At 46.3% G+C, this 19,434-nt stretch overlaps 1 protein-coding gene across 2 annotated transcripts in view; it reads right to left on the bottom strand.

The window, feature by feature from the left end:
- The window catches only part of LOC141060814 (lysozyme C-1-like), a 120,519-nt gene extending 102,398 nt beyond the window's left edge, over nucleotides 1-18,121 (bottom strand). The window contains exon 1 of one of the 2 annotated variants that reach the window (XM_073557192.1): nucleotides 17,951-18,121. The gene's annotated coding sequence lies outside the window, so the exon portion shown is untranslated. The remainder of the gene's footprint in view (nucleotides 1-17,950) is intronic. The other variant, XM_073557191.1, reaches the window with a different exon arrangement.
- Nucleotides 18,122-19,434: the final 1,313 nt, after the last annotated feature.

Raw genomic sequence — 19,434 nt, 5'->3', positions numbered from 1 at the left:
CCCTCTTCTTCTAGTTTAACTGATGAGTGTAGCGAGTCTTCTGGCGAATGTGTGTTTCCCAGGTTTGTTGAGGTGTAGTCCGTCTCTGGTGAGGAGTCCATTGTACAGGTAATTCACACTATGGTCCAGGAATCTGAATCCTTGTTGTCTGCACCATCGTCTTAGCCAGTTGTTTGCATCAAGGATCCTGTTCCATCTCCTGATGCCATGCCCGTCTGCTGGAAGGATAGAAGAAAAAACTACCTGTGCATCCAGTTCCATTACCAAAGAGCATCCCTTTAACACATACCACAACTCATGATGCTCCGATACGGCAGAGAAATAGCGTCATAGTACCATAAAAAATACGTCACTTTTTACATCTCATGACTGATATCCATTTTAAATTCTCCAATACCTCCAAAAACGGACAGTATCTTACTCCATACAGTATTATGGCCACCGCATAGTGCGCTATACAGAGTAATGAGGCCCATATATTTCACCATACAGAATCATTGGTCCCATATAATGTTTGAAACAGTATATGATGAGCTCCACATAATGCTACAGTATATGTTGGTCCCCATGGATGAAGCTCCACTGTCTTATGGGCCCAAATAATGCTCCAAACATAATGGGCCCCATTTCTATTGCTCTAGTGTATAATGGGCACTGTAAATGCTGCTCCAGTGTCTGATGTCCACCTTTGGAATGTTCCAGTGTATGGTGGGTCCCATATATCATTCTCCAGAGTATAGTGCTCCCCAAAAATTACTGTCCCAACATTGAAAACACTTAAATAAGTCTCCTCAAATAAGTCTCCTCGCTAGGGAATCCCTGTACTAGTCTGGGCGTACAGACGTGATGTCATTGCGCTCTCTGATCAGAATATCACATTGACGTTCCTGCAGCAGAAACCAGAGGAAGTAGCAGCTGTAAATGTTCTGTACCCAACTAGGGATCGGAGTCCCTAGCAGCGACGTGTGGGAGCCAGAAGGAAAAGGCTACGGCTGCCTGCCATACGAGAAAGTTCCAAGAGAGAGTCAACAGTGGGAACTTCATTGAACTCAGCACTGCGAGTACCTCAGATAAGCGCTAGAACGGAAGCCACACTACCTATCTGCATAGAGAGAATTCCAAATTGGCTTCCAGGCTGACCAACTCCTTCTCCATCTGTACTCTGGGTCCTGGACAGCACTTACCAAGTACAGGTAAAGGAACTGCATGACTGTGTCTCTCCTCTTTCTCCTGCGCCTGGCGCACGGCGCTGCTACATTCTGCACTGCACACCATCTACCAACTCTTTCATGTGCCCTGTGACAATGGCCATACCTATGCAGGGCTTCTACATCTTAGCTGCACCACAACTTCTGTCTCAGAGAAGTGCCACTGCAGCGCTGGTCAATCTACTCAGAAACCACAGGTGGCGTCACGTATCATTCACCTATAAACGTAATTCACCCCTTTGCATGGACGCCCAGGGCCACGGAACGGGTCACCACCACTGTGACACATCCCAGGGAGACAACGTTCCGGTACCGATTAACCCCACTGCCCTGCCTGGCCACCCACACTCCATGTCAGATTCATCTTGGATTGGGGAATTCACGATTTGACTTGATAACCCATGCATGGTATGATAGAAAGAGCTACATGGACTAATGTGAAGTGTGGCCTGCTGCATCATTCACTTTGGGTGGGGGTGCAGAAGACAAGGAAAGTGGTTCTTCCTGACCAGGAGCCAGCACTTGATGACTCAGTGCTTGCATTTTTGAAACTTCAGAAGAGGAGGGCATATTTGCTGGAGTCTGTTTCGGCAATGTAAGCCCAAACCAGTTCCTCATGCTCTGGCTTTAAAAACGGTTAACCTACTCCCAGAAAAGGTAGCCTTCCAGGCGTTCCGTAGACAGACCATGATGCAGGCTTAACACCTCCTGCCTTAGCTGCTATTGTGCTTTTGCCACTACCAGCAGATGCACCACCACCATCAGCACCAGCTGACCCCCCCACTCCCACGTCCGCGGCCTCTTCCACCAAACTTCCAAATTTAGCACAAAATAGACACAAAATAACATCACATAAAGGGTACTGTATCAGAAGCGTACAGCTCTATTCTGTCAAAGGATAAGTGTCAATCTCCATATATATTCTATCAGTCACACAGAAACACTCCCAGGCTCAGTATGGATTAGACAAGAATATAAAAAGTAGAAAAAGTGTTCAGTATCATCAGATAGCAGGTATATATAGCATAGTTTAAACATTAACAATGTACACCTATATGTCTTGAGTAGTGTTGAGCCACCCCGCTAGTGTTTTGGTTCGTCGCACAGGAGGCAAGTTCGTCGAATGTTCGTTGAACCACACTGAAAACAATGTCAGGCAAACACAAACACATACTAACACATAGAAAACAATTACAAAACACATTAAAAGGTGTCCCAAAGCCGACAAAATGCTCAGAAGCCAAAAATAACATATGGAAAAGGGCAACTACATTTACAAAAGAGGTGGAGGAGTAAAAGGAGGAGGTGGAGGAGACACAGATCTAGGCTTGTCATGCCCTTATGAAGTCAAGAAAGTCTGGTCTAAAAATGTAAAAACCAAACCCAAAAAACAAAATCTGAAAAAGAACACGATCATATACCGTCGTACTTCCCACCAATAAGTTATGGCAACTGGCGATAGGGCGGCGTTATTCCCATGAACCTCCAAACAGCGTCCATGAAGCCAAAGTGTTTGCTTTCTAGGGGCAGTATGATTGCAAAGCTGAACATTAAAGGAATGTCCAAAAGGGCACCACCAGGAGTGGAGCCTGCGGCTTAATTGGACTCCACCCGGGAAACCACAACCATGCCACCTCAAAAAAAATGCACATATTGAAAGCTTTGTCGATTGTGTGTGTGTGGTGTGGTATGTCCATTTGTAGTTGTGCTAGAGATTTGTCATCTTTATTCTGTTAACAAACGAGACTCCGGCATGCCCCTGCGGTACGCGTACAGCTTACTAGAGGGATACGCTATGCTCTGGCACGCGCGATCGAGCAATAACAGTGCTATCATGGCCTTCCATGTCCGGGGCTACATGCGCACTACACTGAAAGGACCATCTTTTGTCGCTTACAGGTGCAGATAACCCGCTGAACACCATTAGTGATGGGGATCTGGGATTCCAATAATTCGCCGTGAACGATGATTTCCCAGTAATTGCAGGTCAACAGCAATTCCTGATTTCGGCCTAACCGCCATTCCAGAAAAAATGCAGAACATTATGTGTCCAAACCACAGGTGCTGTAGCTTGCTTAACAGCTCTGCAGCCGTTCTCAGGCCCAGTATGGATTCTACAAGATTCGAGAAAGTTGATAAAGGGTACAGTTTCACCGGATAACACGTATATATGTTGCATAGTTTACACATTAAAAACCTATGTGTATCGATCAGGAGGCAGGCTCAGACGGTCTCAGGCCCAGTATGGATTAGTCCAGATTGTACAAAGTTGAGATAGGGTACATTATCACTGGATAGCAGGTATATAGAGCATAGTTTAAACATTTAAAATCTCCGTGTTCTCTGCAAGGATTACACAACAATCTAAAAACTAGAAAAAAGGAAATGTATTTCAAGCGTACACCATGATACACTTTTGGTGGTATTTTTAAATCTTCATTTATATTTCTGTCTCAGTAAGACAGCCCAGACTCTCTGCAATAGGAAATTAGATGCATACAATTATTTACCTAAAGTCTAGTGATTGCAGAAATCTACGAATTACTATTCACGGGAACAACTTCCATCACAAGTCTCTGAGGCGATGCTGACCCTCAATTAATTAGTGTGTGGACACAGCAAAAACCTTTCTTTGTGAAGAAAGTGTTGCTGTATCGCGGTACCGTTGATCCCATTGCCGTTACTCATATCCATCCAATTTTGATCACAGGGAGAGATGTAAACATGGTGCTCACTGCCTATCATGATCTGTCAAGTAACTTTGGAGTGCAAAACACAGAAGTCACAGGCCGTAGGCGATTCAATTGGATTGGCATGAGAGGGAGGGCACATTTAAAAATGTGCGCTGGAATGTCACACGTCCGTGGGTAGGAAAACTGTTAAAGCTGATGAGAAACCACCACTGCATCTCATTGTGAGTCGACGTCCATAAGAAATGGAAGCCATTGATCATCTGAAGCTGGATCCCGGCCAGCAGGACAGGGCATAGCTACGTCTTAACCATCATCTTCTATCAGTTCACCAAATTTGAAGTGCCAGTCCCAGTGATGGATTTGCCAGCCCAGACTACACAGTGGAGGAGCAGGGAGAGGTAAACATTGCAAATGCTGGGGCCCTGCCCAAGCAAGGGGGGCCCACTCGTGGGCGTCGGCACTGGGCCCCTCATAGTACGGCGGTGTGTCTGACGGCGGGTGTACACCACCACCGTCAGAGACACTTGATTGCACTATGAGGGACCCTGTGCCAGTGCCCGCGCCCACGAGTTGGCCCACCCACCTGTCCAGGGCAATGGTTCTCGCACAGTTGCGTGCGCTCAGTGGTGACCCCGGCCATTGGGGGGAGGAGGCTGCCCAGATAGGGAGGTTTACAAAATGCTATATGTTGATGTGGGACATTCACCTGCTGCTAAAGGCGAAATTGGTCAAGTCCCAGGAACAGGTGGACCAAAGAAAACAATTTTTCTGGCAACCTATGTGTCATCAGGGTAAGGTGGGACAAAATCTTTGGAAACCCACGCATGGTTCATTTTAATGAAGGTTAGATCATCCATATTTTGGGTCGACAGACGGGTCCTTTTTTCTGTCAGTATTGATCCAGCAGCACTGAAGACTCTTTCCGATAGCACACTTGCAGCTGGGCATGCGAGCTCCTGTAAGGCATATTGTGCCAATTCAGGCCAGGTGTCCAGTTTAACTGCCCAATAGTCAAATGGGAATGACCTGTGAGGGAGAACATCGATATGGGAGGAAAAGTAGTTTGTAACCATACTTGACAAGTGCTGTCTCCTGTCAGTTTCAATCTATGCAGTATTACCAGTCGTGTGAGTGGGACTTGAAAAATCAGTCCACAACATTGTCATGAAACCCCTGTCTCCAATGACACTTCTGATGTGTCCACCACCAACACCGCTTCCAAGTTGCCCCCGGCCCCTACGGCTTGTGTGAGAACCAACACCGCTGTGTGATGGGAATGCCTCAACCAACCGGTTTACCAGAGTAGCTTGTTTGTTAGCCAATATTAGGTCAAGGTTCTCCTGTGCAATGATGTTTTGGAATTTGCCTTTATAGCGTGGATCCAGGATGCTGGGCAACCAGTAGTCATCATCGTTCATCATTTTAGCAATGGGGGTGTGGTGCCCCTGAGGCTTCAGTCACCACAGAGGTACTGCACCTTCTCCTAAGGTGTAGTGCCCCACCATCCAAGTAAGGTGGGAACTCCTGACCATGCTCCACACCTGCATTCCACACACAGGATAGTTCAGTGGGGCCACCTAACAGCTTCAGGCTGGGGGTTAGTAGAGCACCCCTTGTGGAACCCTGCTTCGTAACACGAGATGTGCTGGGAGGCGGGTGGAGTGAGATGATACAAAAGAGAGGGAAAGTGTAGCATTTCAAGTCAGTCTGGGGGGAGACCCAGAAGAGGTCAGTCTGACAGAAGGTCAGTCTGGGGGAGAGACCCAGAGAAGAGAGCAGGTTGACAGCAGGTCAGCCTGAGAGGAGCTCAAGGCAGAGGAAGGCAGTCAATCAGGAGAGGCTGAGGACTGGTCTTAGTGGAACGAGCTCCTCAGGGAAGGAAGAGAAGGAGAAAGAGACGTAGACTAGAGACTACAGATTCCATGAGAGAGAGAGAACAGATCGGAATGAAGGAGAAGAGAAGGACGGTGGGAAGCTGGTTGAGAAAGAGAGAGAACCCTTCCTGTCCACAGTGCGCAAAGGTCGGGGCCCTGTCCCCGAGGTTGATTGGATCTTTATATCTGGCAACGGACACCGGAGGAGTAGTGAGCCGCTAACGCCTTGCTCCCACCATAGACTTGGGGCACAACAGCGAAACGGATAGAGAGCTGGGACTCAGGAGAGGAGTCCCCGAAGTAGTCTACAGCTGTCTGTCATACAAGTAGAGACTAGGAACACTTAGAGAGAGGAATTCCAGGGTAACTAAGTACTGGAGTGCTTCGCACCTAAAGGCGCATTTGAGGAGTCGTTCAGTGAAAGGTACATATTGGCGGAGTGTGGAAAGGAGAGTCTATCCTGCCTGGAGGTTGGCTGGAGCCCTGACCTGGAGAACACAGTACGGAGGCAGGCAGTTGTGTGAACTGCAAACAGTGAGTAAAGCTTTGGAACTGCATACTCTGGTGTCCTCCAGTTATTCCCGCACCGCTATACCTGGGTAACAACGTCTACACCATCCTGTGCCTCTCCTCATCCATTGCACCTACACTGCCCTGGGACCACAGCTCAACCTGTGGGGAGCTATACCATCTCTGCTGCACCACATCATCAGTCCCAGTGGATCTGTATGCAGCATTGGCCTAACACCATACTTGCCAAATACCACGGGTGGCGTCACAAAATATTCTAATAAACTCTAAACACCATTAACACCACCGCCATTGATATTGGGGCCCAGGGCCATGGACCGGGTCACCGCTGCTGTGACACACCATCCCCCGTGCACCGGTCCGGTACCGAGTACCCCACTGCCCTGGGCGAGCCGCGGGGTGACCCAATTTCTGGAATCACGAACAGGATGACGAAGCCCGATGCCATCGGGTTCTGTGTGCCTTGCATTTACAATTTTTGAAAATGTGCAGAAGACCAAATTTAATAGACTGTAAAATGGACATTAGAAATGGCCGCTGGCGCGGAGGAGAAGGGCGTCAAGAGATGGGAGGTCCTAAGAAAAGACCGCAGAGAGTCTTGGGCCATCCCTGCCTGAATTACTATCTGACAGACGCATGGCCCACCCCCCGAGGGGTTCGTATACTGGCTTGGTATGGAGGCGCAGGAGGAAGACGCCGCCCCCGGAAGGAGGAGCAGAGAAATCCAGTGGTGAGCAGAAGGGCGGAGCAAGGAGAAGAACGCCAGAACGCCATTTTGGAGAGTAAGGGAAGGAGGCCTGCGGAGCGTGGCGAAGAGCAACCCCCCGGCGCCATGGCTGACGGCTCCAACCCGAACTCTGGCATGAACCGCCAGCAACTAGAAGCTGAAATAGCCGAAGAAATAGTCACGCTGACCACCCGGCTGCGGCTGAGGCAGGAGGCCTTGGGAAGACTGAGCCGACAGCGCACCCAGGAGGGGCTTACACCTGCGGTACCCGAGACACCGGTACCCACCGCTGCTGCACCGGATCTTTTCCTGGCAGACCTTGCGAAGCTTGGAGCTGCTACCATGCCACCGGCAGTGTATACTATCCCTTCTTTGCCGCTGATACCAGAGGAGTTGTATGCAGCCGAGGGAGCCGAAGCAGAAGAAGGGGAGCTCCTGTCCGGACCTGGCGCGGCTGCGCTGGTCTCGCCGGCGACTCCCGTGGAACCGGAGTTGTCATGGACTACACTGCCGTCACCCGCCACCACCATGTCTACACCGGAGCAGAGGTCGCACCCCTGGGAACTCCTGGGTATATATTCCGGCCTTCCTAATGGATTGATGAAGCGAAGGACCCTGCTGGTGGGGGTACGGTTGGAGCCGGCGCGCCCGATCCGACAGCTACAGACCAGAAGGGGATCTGGATCGTTTTGGGATCCCTTCATTGCTAAATCCCCAGGCAGTTGCTCATCAGCACCAGCACACTGCAGAGGCCCTAGGAGCTAGACCGCGTACCAGAACAGTGGAACCACCTATTGAGGAGGATACCACATCAGGTAACAATTCCAGTGCAGCTACCCGAACCCCAGGAGGGGATCAGCACTAAAGAACAATTTACAAAATTTCTTGTTACCCAGGAGGGTCTTGTTCGCACCAGTTGTGCCTTTCTATTTTGCTATCATGTTTTTTCGGTAGCACTTTTGTTGCCCTGTTTTTAATTGGCAGCATTGTTTTTAAAATAGAACTGTAGAGATCATGAACGCTGTATGATCCATAACTGTACTTGTAAATAGTTTGCACCTCTTTAGGTGCCCCTTTCTTGGTTTTACATATGCAGCCTCTTTGTGAAGATAATGGTTACACAAAGACTCTTTGCGAAGATAAGGAATGATGTCTACCTCAAGGGACACTGCAAGAAATCCCGGCTGGGAGCAGTGTTCAGCACCTTACAAGAATTTTGAATGTTTTATTGATAACATATTTGATAATGTTATGCCTTATGAAAAGTAAATGTCTTTTATAGAATATTTTGATACAGAGACTTAGGAAGTTTTGAGATAGAATGTGAGAGTTGAATAAAGATTGAAGAATTGCAAGTGACAAGCCAAGGGTAGATGGTCAGTGTCTTGCGTCCAGAAGTAGCAGTAGTAGTAGAGAGAAAGAAAAAGAGAATAATTGATAGAAAATGTAATAAAGAGAATGTGTTGAGTATAGCACTTTGAATTGAGAATTGCACTTAAGTAACTTTTTGATATTAAGATAGGAAGTTAGCCTGTTTGTAACGTTTAAGAAATGTGCCTCCTATACTAGGAAGATTAGATAAGTATTGTTAAATAGCATTAAATACTTTTTTTGTGTGTTCCTGTATTGTACCTTTTGTTGTCTTGCAGCCCGCGGACGTGCTGTGTTTAACGGGGGGTATGTGGCGCCCCTGAGGCTTCAGTCACCACAGAGGTACTGCACCTTCTCCTAAGGTGTAGTGCCCCACCATCCAGGTAAGGTGGGAACTCCTGACCATGCTCCACACCTGCATTCCACACACAGGAGAGTTCAGTGGGGCCACCTAACAGCTTCAGGCTGGGGGTTAGTAGAGCACCCTTCATGGAACCCTGCTTCGTAACACGAGATGTGCTGGGAGGCGGGTGGAGTGAGATGATACAAAAGAGAGGGAAAGTGTAGGATTTCAAGTCAGTCTGGGGGGAGACACAGAAGAGGTCAGTCTGACAGAAGGTCAGTCTGGGGGAGAGACCCAGAGAAGAGAGCAGGCTGACAGCACAGCAAGTCAGCCTGAGAGGAGCTCAAGGCGGAGGAAGGCAGTCAGTCAGGAGAGGCTGAGGACTGGTCTTAGTGGAACGAGCTCCTCAGGGAAGGAAGAGAAGGAGAAAGAGATGTAGACTGGAGACAACAGATTGCATGAGAGAGATAGAACAGATCGGATGTCGATGCCTGCTGCGGATGCTCCTCCTCCTCTTCTGAGCTATTGGCAGCGGCACACTCTACCCCCAATGGATGCCAATCTGGGTCAACAACTGGGTCATCCATCACCTCCTCTTCAATGTCATGTGCACCTTCCTCTGTGTCACCGTGTATGGTGGTATAGTATGCGGGAGGGGGCAACTCAGTTTCATCAGGGTCAGATTCTGGCTCAGTAAACTGCGAGGACAATGTAGTGCTCTGAGTGAATGTACCAGCAGATAAATCTAGCAGTGGCTGTGCATCAGTGCACTCCATGTCAGATTCATCTTGGCCTGGATAATTCACGATTTGATTTGATAACCCAGGCATGGTATGTGAAAACAGCTCCATGGAGTAATCTGTAGTGTGGCCTACCGCATCCTTCAATTTTGGTAGGGGTGAAGGACACAAGGAAAGGTGTGGTTCATGACCATGAGCCTCCAATGATGAATCAGTGCTTTTATTTTTTAAAACTTCAGAGGAGGAGGCAATAGAGCTGGAGGCTGAGTCAGCAATGTAAGCCAAAACTTGTTCTTGAAGCTCCGGCTTTAGAAGCGGTTTACCTACTCCCAGAAAAGGGAGCCTTCGAGGCCTTGTGGAGACAGACGATGACGCAGCCTCAACACCTCCAGTATTAGGTGCTATTTTGCTTTTGCCACTATCAGGAGATCCACCACCAACACCAACACCATCATTACCTGCTGCCAACCCCCGCCCACTTCCATGGACTCTTCCACCAACTTCCACATTTTTTATGAAAATTTACCCAAATTTACACCAACTCTCTGGTACTGTAAAACAAGGTACAAGGTGTATATAGTACTGGGGAGAATTGGAATGTCTTTACTCTTCAGGACACTGTGGGATTCAGTCAGGCCCAGTTTATTTAACACCGCAATATGACAGGCAGATTCTCTATGCTGTTAGAAGGGTGTATAGAGGACTGTGTAGAATTGGAATGTCTCTACACTTCAGGACACTGTGGGATTCAGTCAGGCCCTGTTTATTTAACACCGCAGTATGACAGGCAGATTGTCTATGCTGTTAGAAGGGTGTATAGAGGACTGTGGAGAAATGGAATGTCTCTACACTTCAGGACACTGTGGGATTCAGTCAGGCCCTGTTTATTTAACACCGCAATATGACAGGCAGATTCTCTATGCTATTAGAAGGGTGTATAGAGGACTGTGCAGAATTGGAATGTCTCTACACTTCAGGACACTGTGGGATTCAGTCAGGCCCTGTTTATTTAACACCGCAATATGACAGGCAGATTCTCTATGCTGTTAGAAGGGTGTATAGAGGACTGTGTAGAATTGGAATGTCTCTACACTTCAGGACACTGTGGGATTCAGAAGGCCCTGTTTATTTAACACCGCAATATGACAGGCAGATTCTCTATGCTGTTAGAATGGTATATAGAGGACTGTGTAGAATTGGAATGTCTCTACACTTCAGGACACTGTGGGATTCAGTCAGGCCCTGTTTATTTAACACCGCAATATGACAGGCAGATTCTCTATGCTGTTAGAAAGGTGTATAGAGGACTGTGGAGAATAGGAATGTCTCTACACTTCAGGACACTGTGGGATTCAGTCAGGCCCTGTTTATTTAACACCGCAATGTGACCGGCAGAAATTGCCTAGTGTATGACAAACTACAAGGTGTATATAGAATTGGACAGAATTGGAATCTCCTTACAGTGTACGTCTGTAAGAACGGAAAAACTCCTCGACTTATCCTTACAGAGTCACACACAGCTTCACTGTGGCCGTGATAACAGCCGTTACACGGTACTGAGAGAGGAGCGTGCATGTACACTGCTGTCCAGTGTATGTAAAATTGTCAAGCTCCGTGTTTTAGTATACAGACTGACACACGCTGTCTCTCTATAGTTTTGAATGTAATCAAACAGCAAATATACTAAACTGTTTGAAAACCAGACAAAACTATAAGGTGGAGGTCTGTAAGAACGGAACAACTCCTCGACTTATCCTTACAGAGTCACACACAGCTTCACTGTGGCCGTGATAACAGCCATTACACGGTACTGAGAGAGGAGCGTACACCACTGCACAGTGTGTGAAAAATGAACGCTCAGTATCTCACAAGGACAAAACAATAAAATCTGGATTGCTTTGAAAAAAGCAGTTTGCTCAGCAGTGGGCACACAGCAATGCAGCTACCAGGTAGCCTTAAAAGGCAGCCTAATAACCAACAGAGCTGATGCACCAAACTATAGCCTCCCCTTGCACTGCACAGTGACTGGTGTGTTGTACAGGCAAAATCGCTAGCAGCAGAATCAGTTTTTGGTATCTTCTTCCCTGCCTAACACACTCCCTACAGAGTCAGCAGCAGCTCTCCCTATTCTGAGATCAGCATGAGTAACATGGCGGTCGGCGTCCCCACCCTTTTATACCCCCTGTGACGCCCCACAAAGCAAGCAAATCACTTGCATGCCCTTCTCCAAGATGGTGGTGACCGCTACCTATGTCATCCCGTTGCCCACAGTGTCCGTTCTTCCTGATTAGCTGCAAAAAAGGGCGCTCAATCATCTTTTGAAACGCAACTTGGATGGTAAAGTCGCCGACCTCGTGGCCGACCTCACGCTTATGTCGGGTTTCGTTTCATGAAACCCGACTTTGGCGAAAGTCGGCGACTTTTCAATTTTTCGACCCGTTTTGCTCAACTCTACTCGTCACCTTTAGGTGCTGTTTTTTTTTTTGAGGCCAAGAAAGATGGTTCATTAAGACCGTGTATTGATTATCATTCCCTTAACAAGATGATGGTTAAATATCAGTACCCGTTACCTCTGATGTCTGATTTATTCTCCAGAGTTAAGAGTGCCTGCTGGTTTACTAAACTTGACCTCAGGGGGGCGTATAATCTTATTCGCATCAGAGATGAATGTGTTAAGGGGAGAATATATGGCACATGAATATATACAAGAATCAAAACTGTACCACTATATAGACGATTTGCTGAATATTAGGATCATGTTGCTTTAAGATACTTCTGATTCTCTGCTGAATTATTTCTGTGTATAACCCACCTAGGCTTCATGTAAAACCGCAATACTGGGTGGACTAGGGTGGAGCGGGCTAAAGAACAATACTTATGTACACGGTGATTGTGTAACACATGGGAACAGTAAACGGTAACTTAGAGATGTACATAGTGATTGTGTACCGATATGGGAACAGTAAACAGTACCTTGGAAATGCACTGTTGATGTAACACAATGAGATAGCATAATTTCTGTTATAAAAGCTGCGCACTCTGAATTAAAGACAGAGAAGAATCATACTGACACGATACACCTTGTCTTGTGTATTCTTTTCTCCGTGCACGGAAAATCTCTACCAAAGATCCAATTTGGCCACAGACAATTAAGACGGGCTACACCCTAGTGCGGCAGAATCAACAGTTGGCGCTCAAACAGTGGGGCTCAGGACGATACCAGACGATCACAGCCGCAACAAAATCTCCCCCAGGACGGACGTCTTTCCAGCAGGACGAGGCTGCAGCTCGAGACCAGGTGAGAAAATATATCATCTTACCTACCCTTCTGTATTCACGTCGGGCTGGGAGGAGATAGTTGGCTGTCTTCTCTGAACCCTTAAACTGACCACGTTTGAAAGTCCTGAGCCTATGGACCCGGTCAGGTATATAATTCCTTAATTGTCTGTGTGTATTGTCCGGTCTAACCAATTCAGAGGGTGTATCTAGAATCTGTCAAGTATCTGTTAAAAACTATTTCATACTGCACTAGGGCTACTAGAAGCATACAGAGCAGAGTACAAAGGGGATGTTTCCACTGGGTTATCACCCTGGTTCCGACCTTAGAAGTTATATATATATATTATATACACTCACTGGCCACTTTATTAGGTACACCTGTCCAACTGTGTGTTAAGACTTAATTTCTAATCAGCCAATCACATGGCGGCAACTCAGTGCATTTAGGCATGTAGACATGGTCAAGACAATCTCCTGCAGTTCAAACCGAGCATCAGTATGGGGAAGAAAGGTGATTTGAGTGCCTTTGAACGTGGCATGATTGTTGGTGCCAGAAGGGCTGGTCTGAGTATTTCAGAAACTGCTGATCTACTGGGATTTTCACGCACAACCATCTCTAGGGTTTACAGAGAATGGTCCGAAAAAGAAAAAAAATCCAGTGAGCGGCAGTTCTGTGGCCGGAAATGCCTTGTTGATGCCAGAGGTCAGAGGAGAATGGGCATACTGGTTCGAGCTGATAGAAAGGCAACAGTGACTCAAATTGCCACCCGTTACAACCAAGGTAGGCAGAAGAGCATCTCTGAACGCACAGTGCGTCGAACTTTGAGGCAGATGGGCTACAGCAGCAGAAGACCACACTGGGTACCACTCCTCTCAGCTAAGAACAGGAAACTGAGGCTACAATTTGCACAAGCTCATCGAAATTGGACAGTAGAAGATTGGAAAAACGTTGCCTGGTCTGATGAGTCTCGATTTCTGCTGCGACATTCGGATGGTAGGGTCAGAATTTGGCGTAAACAACATGAAAGCATGGATCCATCCAGCCTTGTATCAACGGTTCAGGCTGGTGGTGGTGGTGTCATGGTGTGGGGAATTTTTTCTTGGCACTCTTTGGGCCCCTTGGTACCAATTGAGCATCGTTGCAACGCCACAGCCTACTTGAGTATTGTTGCTGACCATGTCCATCCCTTTATGACCACAATGTACCCAACATCTGATGGCTACTTTCAGCAGGATAATGCGCCATGTCATAAAGCTCGAATCATCTCAGATTGGTTTCTTGAACATGACAATGAGTTCACTGTACTCAAATGGCCTCCTCAGTCACCAGATCTCAATCCAATAGAGCATCTTTGGGATGTGGTGGAACGGGAGATTCGCATCAGGGATGTGCAGCCGACAAATCTGCGCCAACTGTGTGATGCCATCATGTCAATATGGTCCAAAATCTCTGAGGAATGCTTCCAGCACCTTGTTGAATCTCTGCCACAAAGAATTGAGGCAGTTCTGAAGGCAAAAGGGGGTCCAACCCGTTACTAGCATGGTGTACCTAATAAAGTGGCCAGTGAGTGTATATACACATATAGGTGCTCACGTCCGGCCATATGCCCACGGTATAAACTGGGCCCGGTGACGTGAATGACACGGCATATATATATATATTTTTAAGGAAAGAGGTGATTACTATTTTTCCCCCTCTGCTGAAATATCAACCACCTATCTAGAGGTGATTACTACTATTTACTACAAGTCCTAGCACCAAAAACCCACCCTGGTCACGATTTCCTTAATTGTCTGCCTTATCTGCTTTGCCTCTCTGCTTTGCTGTTTTGGTTGTTTGCATACGTGATTGTTACCTCAGCCAGCCTGAAAAGGAAAAAATATAGATAGGGAGACGTACTGAGCAAATTCACTGTCACTCTGGTTCCGGTCCTGCTCTCGGCTTGACCGATGATCGCAGAAGTCTGAACTGTGTCTCTCCCAGTGGGCAAGTGGGAGTAGGTGCTTGATTACTCTGAGTGATTTTCCAACCTCTAAGTGGTTGATGACTTCTTGCGGGGTTCCCACCGGACATCACCTGGCTAAGGTGATGGTGTTTTAGCTGCAGCATAGGTTCATAAGTTATATGGGTGGAAGGGTAATTTCAATTACCGTGTTGATGTGACTGAGTGATTGCTCTCTCCCTGAAAAGTATGGTTTGCCCAGGTGTAGATTTTTCACCTCTACAAATCAGGCTGGCATATGGATAGGTAAATTGCGAATTGTTTTGGTGTCAAGGATTCGCAGTATTTGATGTCAGTACCAGTTTTAAATTCATTGTCTTTTGTCTTTTGTAGTGTGTATGATTTGCCGGCAGGAGGCGTACTAGCATGTGGTTAAAATTTTTGAATGCATTCTATGTGTGTATACATATATATACACTCACTGGCCACTTTATTAGGTACACCATGCTAGTAACGGGTTGGACCCCCTTTTGCCTTCAGAACTGCCTCAATTCTTCGTGGCAGAGATTCAACAAGGTGCTGGAAGCATTCCTCAGAGATTTTGGACCATATTGACATGATGGCATCACACAGTTGGCGCAGATTTGTCGGCTGCACATCCCTGATGCGAATCTCCCGTTCCACCACATCCCAAAGATGCTCTATTGGATTGAGATCTGGTGACTGAGGAGGCCATTTGAGTACAGTGAACTCATTGTCATGTTCAAGAAAACAATCTGAGATGATTCGAGCTTTATGACATGGCGCATTATCCTGCTGAAAGTAGCCATCAGATGTTGGGTACATTGTGGTCATAAAAGGATGGACATGGTCAGCAACAATACTCAGGTAGGCTGTGGCGTTGCAACGATGCTCAATTGGTACCAAGGGGCCCAAAGAGTGCCAAGAAAAAATTCCCCACACCATGACACCACCACCACCAGCCTGAACCGTTGATACAAGGCAGGATGGATCCATGCTTTCATGTTGTTTACGCCAAATTCTGACCCTACCATCCGAATGTCGCAGCAGAAATCGAGACTCATCAGACCAGGCAACGTTTTTCCAATCTTCTACTGTCCAATTTCGATGAGCTTGTGCAAATTGTAGCCTCAGTTTCCTGTTCTTAGCTGAGAGGAGTGGTACCCAGTGTGGTCTTCTGCTGCTGTAGCCCATCTGCCTCAAAGTTCGACGCACTGTGCGTTCAGAGATGCTCTTCTGCCTACCTTGGTTGTAACGGGTGGCAATTTGAGTCACTGTTGCCTTTCTATCAGCTCGAACCAGTATGCCCATTCTCCTCTGATCTCTGGCATCAACAAGGCATTTCCGGCCACAGAACTGCCGCTCACTGGATTTTTTTTCTTTTTCGGACCATTCTCTGTAAACCCTAGAGATGGTTGTGCGTGAAAATCCCAGTAGATCAGCAGTTTCTGAAATACTCAGACCAGCCCTTCTGGCACCAACAATCATGCCACGTTCAAAGGCACTCAAATCACCTTTCTTCCCCATACTGATGCTCGGTTTGAACTGCAGGAGATTGTCTTGACCATGTCTACATGCCTAAATGCACTGAGTTGCCGCCATGTGATTGGCTGATTAGAAATTAAGTCTTAACACACAGTTGGACAGGTGTACCTAATAAAGTGGCCAGTGAGTGTATGTTGTGAAATTAGATAATTGGATAAACTGGTTTTGTTCTGCATACTATAATTATAAGGTTAGTTGTTTCAGGTAGAAAGAGAATTACTTGAATGGTAATTGCTTGATTTGTACAGATATCTCTGTGAGATCCGAGGTCTATTGTTACTTTCTAGTTATTGTTTACTAAGGTCACTACATTTCTCTGTGAGATGTTTTCTTTGCAATGTTTTAGAGCGAAAGTTTTGAGGAAACAGAAATTTTAACAATTTATAAGGTATTTTTATACTACGCAGTTTCTGGATACACGAGATTTGTGAAATACTCTGGTGTTAGTTGTTGGTTAATTCCCTATATTACTGTGTTCAAGATAGCTAGACATCACTATGTTCACTGAAGACCCCTTTACTCAGACATAAGGAGTACATACAGCTTTTACAGTCACATATCCCACTGTTCATAACCCCGTGAGAATTTGTTTCAAAACGCACACATACATATGTTTTTCAGATATACTCAGAATTCAGATGATAGAATGGGTGGGAGCAGTCAGTCAATATCTATAAGACAGATATGACCCATAGTGGAGTGAGGAAGAAAATGTACGTTAAGAAACCCTCCGATCACGAGGGGAGGAGCATTAGATAAGAAGGGATGGAAGAATGTGTTAATGAGTGGAGAGCAGCGTCCCAGCCTCAGGTATTATGAGGTGTTACAGGACCCTGAAGCATTTTATAAGATGGCAGAGGAAGTTAGGAAAAAAGGGATGAGGAGAGGAATATAACAAGATTGCTGAATTTTGTGCAAAACAAATATTTACACAGGAAGATGTCAGTTGCAATATCTGCATTACATTCATTTATACTTCTATATACATTCCCGATGACTGGACGTGTGCCAGCCGTCAAACACAGAATGCAGAATATCGTGAAACTTGTTCTGACTGTCAGATGACCAATCCAAGTAGTCTTATCCTCTGTCCAACTATTTATATAGACGGCACGTCTTGTGCTACATCCTGTCCAGCATCCATTATAGTTTTATTAATTAATGTAGTTTATGAAAAGAATAATGAAGAAAAAGATGAATATGACATGGAGGTATATAATTAAACAGAACAGGAAGAGACAGGAAATAAATAGCTCAGACTGATAATCTACAGTATTTATCGTTATATGGTGGGGGGACATAATTATCATCATCATCTTTTAAGCCTCAAAGCTCATACTTTTGTACACAATCTACTCCACGCAAGGACTCCTGGAAATACCAGGAGACAGATACTCTAGTAAGCAGCTTGCCAGACCCCCATTCTCCAGGATGTCATGCAGGGAAAAGGAGAACCTGTGGATAATTTCTTCCACCGATGTAACAAAAAGTTTCTGGATCTCAGATTTGAAATGCAAATTAGTTCCCTGTTGGAAGAAGCTTGACACCCACCAACATCGAGCTCCAGATTTTAATAGGGTATTGGCATACTGATTCCACAACCCATGAAAGTACATATACTCTTAACAGTTGCCCCCCCCCCACAAAAATACAATAGAGAAACAACATCTCTCACCCAGACAGAGGTTGAGGATACTCCTCTCAAATTCCTGGTGGGTCCCGATGCAATCAGAAGAGTAATCAGGGATATTGATGTACTTGCTGAAGAAGTATGTAGTCTTTTCTTTTTTACAGGACACATCTGTAGATCATGTGGGCGTTGAACTAATGGCACTGATCCCAGACTCAATATTGGCAGGCTGAAAATCCAGTTTGTAAAGGTGGGGCCAAAGCCAGTAGCCCTGCTACCAAGGAAATTGCAATATTCACCCTCCATTTCACAATCTGCAATTATTTCTATGAAGTTATGGATGATACATGATTTGTGTGCTGTCAATGAAGTTATAGTACTGAACACATCTATGGTACCAAACCCACACACTATGCTTTTTTTTTAATCAATTCTATTTATGTTTCTATGGTTTACGGTGATTGACCTGGCCAATGCTTTCTTCAGTTTATTTCTACATGCTGCAAGCCAGTACCTGTTTGTTTTCACACGAGGGCCAGCAATATATTTGGACTATGATGCCTCAAGGGGCACAGTATAGCCTCTCTATGTTCACCCGAGCCATGACCACGGTCCTGGAGCCCTGGAAGAGGATACATCCCACAGGCACTTCGTTTTACAATACATATGGATGACCTCTGACCCTGACTGATGACAGCCAAGACAATACTGCTCTTCTACACATGCAACCTTTTTATAACTATTTTAAGGTTAACCAAAGAAGGCATCAATGCATTTTATATGCTAAATTGCAATCACATTTTCACAGCACTAGGACTGCCAGGCTATACCGAACTGTTTTGTCTGTTTGTCATGAAGATGCCTGACCATGTAAATGGAGTCCTAACACAGCTTCACGGAGGAAGACAATGCCCTCCTGGCTTCTCCTCTCCAAGACTTGACCAAGTGACTCGTGAAGTCCAAACCTGCATGAGAACCGTGTTTGCAACCCACCTGTGCTGGACAAAGCTTCTGATATTTTTATGGGTCACCAGTTGAAGATCCTGGCCCAAAGCACCTGTCTGCAATGCCCTACTCTGCTCCCGGACAACGTCACCATCTCCAGATGTGCTGTCCATAATCCAGCTACTCTTCTACCTCTGCCAAAGGGGGGAGGAAGATGGAGGATGAAAACCACATCTCTGACACATTAGTGGAAGAGGTAGTCGACTCTGAAATGGCTGAACGCGATTGTCTTGCTGTCATGAGGCAAGAGAACACCTGGAAGATCCTGACCTGATGCTCTTTGTGGATAGACCAAGGTATGCAGACCAAGAAGGCCGTTCGCACACTGGTATAGCAGTAGCCACAGAAGTAACTTGCTGCCAGCAAAACCACTGCCTACATCCAAAGGCAGGACTGCGGGCCTTGACAGAAGCATACGAGAGGTCCACTCAACATGAAGCTATCAAGATCAATCTGGAGGGAAAGAGACTTCATCACGGCTAACAGAACGCCGGTCAGACACCACAAAGCCATACAAGAATTAA

This window comes from Dendrobates tinctorius, unplaced genomic scaffold, assembly GCF_039654945.1.
Source record: "Dendrobates tinctorius isolate UK_male_01 unplaced genomic scaffold, ASM3965494v1 ptg000245l, whole genome shotgun sequence".
NCBI lineage: Eukaryota > Metazoa > Chordata > Amphibia > Anura > Dendrobatidae > Dendrobates > Dendrobates tinctorius.
This window is presented reverse-complemented; position numbering and strand designations above follow the sequence as displayed.